This window comes from Haplochromis burtoni, unplaced genomic scaffold, assembly GCF_018398535.1.
Source record: "Haplochromis burtoni strain Fernald_Lab_line unplaced genomic scaffold, NCSU_Asbu1 Contig_536, whole genome shotgun sequence".
Classification (NCBI taxonomy): Eukaryota; Metazoa; Chordata; class Actinopteri; order Cichliformes; family Cichlidae; genus Haplochromis; species Haplochromis burtoni.
In genome coordinates, this window is record NW_024582897.1 from 270,271 (window position 1) to 277,092 (window position 6,822).

At 42.3% G+C, this 6,822-nt stretch overlaps 1 protein-coding gene across 3 annotated transcripts in view; it reads right to left on the bottom strand.

Moving 5' to 3' along the window:
- pak1 (p21 protein (Cdc42/Rac)-activated kinase 1) overlaps positions 1-6,822 on the bottom strand; it is a 69,065-nt gene that overhangs the window by 61,226 nt on the left and 1,017 nt on the right. The window lies entirely within an intron of this gene.

The following is a 6,822-nucleotide window of genomic DNA, read 5'->3' on the forward strand; positions in this document are numbered from 1 at the left end:
GACCACACCCCTTCTCATTACAGAGATGCACATCACCTAATATGCTTAATTGGTAGTAGGCTTTCGAGCCTATACAGCTTGGAGTAAGACAAGATGCATGAAGAGGATGATGTGGACAAAATACTCATTTGCCTAATAATTCTGCACTCCCTGTATGAGCTTGTGCAGACGTGCTGCACAGCCCTCTCAGCCGAGGTCACCTCTCAGGCACGTCACAAACAACCATCGCATTCATCTCCTAGCAATCCAACAAAACACATGTGATCACATGACGATGTAATCCACAGTCACACCGTGGTCTCTCCTGGGGGGGTGTAAGGCTACAGGGTGTGAATGCAATACCTCAACAGGGAACTATTCACACACACACACACACACACACACACACACACACACACACACACACACACACACACACACACGGAGTCTCTGCATTGCTCTTCTATCTGTTTATGGTTCTTTTGTCTCTCTCACTCAGTGTGTTGCTGCAAGGTGTGGTTGGTCACAATGAGTGGGTGGTTCCTCCACCATATGGTCCCTGGACACACACATGATTACACGCATGCACACACACACACACACACACACACAAACATAGAACATGAGCTCTAAAGAAGTGGTGATTCGGCCTTGACTGTATCTTCACTTGCAGAAGTCCTTCGTGGTATTTTCGTGTTCACGTCTGTTTGTTGTCTGTTTCAGACACGAAACTGTGAATGATGTGTATTAAATTATTATAATGATTTTATCTGTTAATCTTTAGTAACACAAAAAAGCCTTCATTTAAAAGACCAGCTAAAATAAAATAACTGTTTTACATGGTCATTTCACTCACAGATGCACATTTATTGGACTTTTCACAGTTTTTTTTTCATTCTATTATGTCTTTTTACAGTGTTTATTATTTTATGTATAAACCATTTTAAATGTGACTTTATTTCTTTGATGTTTTGTCTTTTTGATGTATTTCAAATGACTTATTATTACATATTATTTAATTTTTGCTTTGATCTTGTTGTGCCCTGTTATCATCTTGCTGTGAAGCTCTCTTGTGAGAAAAGTATCAAGCACAGTCTGACTGACGGGTAAACGGTCTACGATTTGGATCCAGAAGCCTGAGGGACTGATAAGGACAGGAGGGATATTTGGGGTTTTAAGCTGTGGTTCAGATAAAGAAGCACTTGTGATGTGAAACACTACTTCTGAACACAAGTGCCAAAGAGCTTATGGTCTTCAAGGACACATAAAGAAGTGGTCATGTGACAGCACGTGCTAACATGCTGTATTATGTTAGAGCAGCAGGTTGCTCCTGAGCTGTCTTCAAAAACAGGCTCAGCTTAAAACAGCAGGTCTCTGTCTTAGTGCAGGAAACTCAGTGCTGACAGCAAATAAATGAAATCACTGATGTTGCTCCTGAATGGCTCCACCTGCGACAGCTTCTGCCTCTCCCGGGGTGAGGGCTCTGATCAGGCCGTGTGGCGACTCCAGGTTTAATGAAACTGATCTGAAGCAGTGGAATATTTCAACATTATAATTACATCCACAATATTAAAGCCATCTTTTGATCCTGAACCATACTATTAACGGCTTAGAGGTGCACCATCACCCTTCCTTTCATCTGCCTCCACATCAACAAAGTGGATAAAATACTTAAGAAAAAAAAGAATCGAGCGAGGCTCACAGCTTTCATCTGGATTCAGCCAGTCAGCCTGTTACGTGGAGAGAAAAGGAGCGTGCATGTATTTTGTGCTGTCGGGGTTCGTCTAGACGGCGTGCTCAGCAGCTCCAGCAGCCTTCCAGGCAGACAGGCTATCCATTATTCAGCTGCTGGCAGGCTTCTGGTGCTCCACAGCCAGTATTACTATTTATGCTGGTACAGTTTGTGAGTTAGTGTCTCAGAAAAATACTGTATGCAAGTTAACAAGTAATTAACTTCAGTTCTGACTGTAGAAAATCTGCCTGAATTCATATCTGCAGCTAATTATGTTCCATCAATAGCTCAGAAGTCATTTAAATCGTGCTCTATCTCCTCCCGGGCTTTTCGATTCATCACACCAGCCAGGTAATGCTAGCAACACTGCTGAGTCTGCACAAATCTGACAGTTAAAGATGGAGATTAACACTTATTCACAGTTTCACAATCACACAACCAGAAACCGGGTCAAAGGTAGCCTGTTTTTGTCCACCCAGCAGCCGGGGCTGGGTGATGCATCCATGTTTTAAAACACCCCACAGAAAATTAAAGTTGTAGGTCTTCTTTGTGAATGAGTTTATTTCCAGTTTATCTCACAATAACATGTTAGTCTGGATCCAAAACAACAAATTACAACACAAACTAACCAACCAGACGGCTGGAAAATAAGTAAAATTACAGTTATTGTCAATAGAGTCTGAACTTGAACTTCCTACCATCACCTTAGTGGGTTTGGGTTAACCAAAATTGCCCACAGGTGTGAATGTGAGAGCGGATGGTTGTCTGTCTTTGTGGCCATGTCCACACTAATATGTTTTCGTTTGAAAACGCATCGTTTTCTCTGTGTTTTGGCCTCTCGTCCACACTGAGACGGCGTTTTGGGTCAAGGAAAACGCAGCGTTTTGAAAACACTTACATTTTAAAACGCAGTTTTCGTGTCGCAATGTGGACAGCGAACGCGGAGACTTTTTGAAAACGATGGCACATTTTAGTCATGTGATGCAGTCATGTGACCAATTAAGCCAAGATAGCGGAGGGCATTACACAGCAGTTGTTTTGTTTGCTCTCAGTTTTGACAGCCCTATTAAAGATTCATATCAGTCTGTACATGCTCCAGATAGCTTTTCTTCAAATTCTTTAATTCTCACTCAACTTTGTACTTCTGTGTTACTCGCAGCAACAACTCCACCTCACTGTTAGCCCATTTAAAAATCTTTTCCTCGACATTTTGCAGCAACGTTTCAAAGAGCCGTAAAGTAAATAAGCAGCAGACAGAAATGAGGCAGTCTGAATCTCCTTGCGTTTCACGCTTGCGCAGGACTGGAACGTAAGTGTTTTCGGCCGTTTCAATGTGGACACACAACTCTGTGAAAACAACTGAAAACACTAGTGTGGACGTGGAGCGTTTTCAGACGAAAACACAGTTTTCAAATCTTTCCCGGGCTAGTGTGGACGTAGCCTGTGTGTTAGCCCTGTGACAGACTGCTGACCTGTCCAGGGTGTACCCTGCCTCTCGCTCTAAGACAGCTGGGATAGCTGGAGCATGAATTGGATAAGTGGAAGAGAGTGAATGGATGGACCTATGGTTACGAGCTATGGCTAGCAACTAAAAACGTGGCTGGGCTCTCCATTAGAGAGAGTGAAGAGCTCAGTCTTTGCCTCCTCGATACTTATTAGGTCAGGCGTTTTTGGCATGTCTAACTGGGAGGAGGCCCCAGGGCTAGATTCAGGGCAGCCTGGAGATATTACATTCAGGGCTGGACTGGGACAAAGAAATCGGCCCACCAGGTATTATAAGAAAAGCCATAAAGCCTTTGAATGAAAACAAATGCTGTTGTGACAGTGATGTATGCTGTCCTGTTGGTATATGTATAATTTCTATACATTTTACATCAGATGAAAAGTTTGGTCGTAAGACTCAGATAATTATTTTTTAAAAGCGAGACATTTTAAATGAGAATAAGAAAGAAAAGTATCTCTTTGTGCCCCCCTCTCCCTGTTAATGCCCTACCTGGGCCCCTGGCAAAACTTTGCTCACTGAAAATGAATAAATGACTTCATTTGAGAATCATGTGCTTTACACCTTTCTGTGTGGTTTGTTTCTGGTAGAATAAGAGACTTGCATTGTAGGTCATCAGGTCTAATTCACTCAGAGTCAAACAAACCATCTCTGGGGTTAAAAATAACTTCAATGGCAGGTGAGACAGAGCCTAAAGACACACACACACACACACACACACACACACACACACACACATGCGCGGTCCTCAGTCTCCTGAAGAGGCCGAGCCCAAAGCCACAGGAGCCAAATGGGTCATTAAGTCCTCCCAGCTTTCCTCGCTCCCGTCAGGCTGCTGAGGTGTCAAAGCCACAACCGGGTGGCCTCCTGCTTCACATGGGGCCATTAAAACATTTCAGACACACCCCTAATTTCCATGGCAACCACTGCCTCGCCATCACCCCTTCAACAACAATGTCGTGTTCATCACAGCTTTCTTCCACTGGTAGAGGAGCACTTTCACACCACTACACTCGATCTACGCTGACTCGTATTTGGCTCTCCGGCTCAGTTATCGGCCTCACCTTTTCTTCACACAAGGAAACCAGAGAGAGCAAAGTGACAACCCCGCTAACATCAACTAACACCAAGCTCAGCTACGTGACATTTGTGTCGATGGTCACAGAGACAAATTAGGACATCACAAAGTCATAAAATTTCTCACCTTTTTATGACTAAGAGGCACAACACCTGGCTCCCTAATCAACCGTTTTTTCCGTCAAGAAGGAGGCGCTTGCTATGAAATGAGACAGCATGACATTCGTTTACGATCACTTCAATGATACATCAGTCCAGGAGCTCAGAGAATCACAAATGATACAGAGGGTGCTAATGCAACCAGTGTACTAAATCCAGTAATTACATTACAATTGCATTTATGTCATGCTGGGTGGGAACATCAAACAAGCACACTTCTTTCATCCTGCGCTACAATCAGCTGATTTCAGTTTGTGTGTGGGAGGAGTTAAATGGTGGAGCGAAGTAGAACTTGTCAGCGTCTCCATCCCAGCAGCCAGCCTGTTACCTGATCTTCGACAGGTAACAGACTGATGGGCAGTCAGGCTTGCAGCCTCCATGTTTCTACAGTAGAATCACCATGACGACCACTTTAAAGAGCCTTTGGGCTGGTTTTGATGCTTTGTGTAGACATTGAAATAAATACCGGATGTCTACTCTCGCTAGGACATTAGCACAGGGATTACTGGTGTGTGGGACTGTAGCTTATGGTTTATGTCATTAACTGGTAATTATGTAACAATGTGTTCCAGGTCATTTTACAAAGTAACAAGAAAATAAATGTAACAAACTGGTTCTGTTCTGGGCAATTAAGCAACGTACTGCATTACTTTTAGGAAAAATAATTACTTTTCATGGATACTTTAACTAAAAAAGTAATGTTCCCCCCCCCCCCCAAAAGTAACTGGTTGCAACTGCTGGGAAAACTGGAACTTGGGCAAAGGGACCGTGGTGACGTCACTGTTTTTGTGCCACGCATCCATAACGGCACATATCATGTTTTGTGCATGCTAAATACGATACCTACAGTTTTTAAAAATCCAAAAACACTGAGGTGAAACTTTAGCTTTAGCACTGAAGGGCAGAAAGTTGTTTGTCCATCCTTTTAATTCAAAGTTGCCTCAAATGTCAAATAAAAGTTACAGCACCCTCGTCCGCCTCTAATCAATAATATGCAGCAACCAAGAGCCACAAATCCTCTCTTCCAAAATCATAAATGGCGAGAGAACCCCCCCATAAACAGGAGCAGTGCTCTGATTTCTGCTGAGCCACCTAGAAACAGGAGCTTCAAACAGAACACAGTGAACATGCTGAAATCTAGAAGGATGTTTCGCTTCATTAAAGGCAGAGCAGCTGATGTATAAGCACAGTTAGGTAGCACTATCAACTTGTGAAAACTTGCCTATAATCTTCCCCAAATATTCTTGATTCCCCAAACGAGAGCAGAAAAAGACATTTCAGAGAGAAGAGAGCAGCATGTGTCACTCTGTTCCTTGATGTGCATTTCAGAAATGACAAAGTAGAATTTCCTGTATTCATTCATTTCTTTGTCATCAGTTTTCCAGTAGAGACAGACTGATAATATGTGAACTGGGAGGAAACTGGTGCAGAGGCACTCATAAAAACAGTGTTGTTATTTTTTTCAAGGTTCAGTAGGAAAGAAATTTGAACTACTGGGATGAATAACTAGAAACATACAAGCTCATTTTCATCAAAACGCGACATCCTCGTAGTTATTTCTTATAAGCCTTCATGTTTTTTCTTCTCATAAATGTAAGTCTTTTCTGCGCATGAAAGTTCAGTAAGCCGGTGATTCTGAATTTCCATGGATGTGAATGCGAGCGTGAGTGATCGTCTGTGTCTCTGTGTTAGACCTGTCGTGGGTGTACCTTGCCTTTAGCCCTATGACAGCTGGGACAGGCTCCAGCACCCTAACGACCATGTTAATAAAATCCATGGATGGAAATTTGATAGTTTTTTCTCATGAATTTACAACTTTAATCTAGAGATTTTTTTTCCTCAGAATTTAATAGCCTCACTGAGCCACTTAATGTTTTATTTTATTTTTTAAAAAGAATTTTTAAACAGTCAGTGACCCAAATACACCATCATGCCCTAGCTACAACCTTTTTCCCTTTCGGCTGCTCCCTTAAGCGGAATTTACGGTTCAGCAGGGAGACCACATTTGCAATCCACTGAACCATAAGTTCTCTGCAGGTAAACAGGGATGGCCCATCTACCTGCATAGAGCTCAGTGGTCAGAGGGAGGCAGTGAACAAAAATATGTAATAAAGCTGGTCTGGTACCCACTCTTTCTTGTGCTATTGTTGTTTTATGTGTAATTTGTTCATGCAGAAGTAAAGCTATGGAAAAAAATCTAAGGTTTGACAAGAGTGATGTGATCATACTGTGCCTGCATGTGAAGGAAAAAACGTAAAAATGCAACGGTTAAAAATCCATAGAACATATCAATACAGTGATCAATAGAGATTCAATCATCTGAAGTCCAAAGTTTAAATGACTTTTGTAGATTAAAGTATGCCTGAGATCAAGC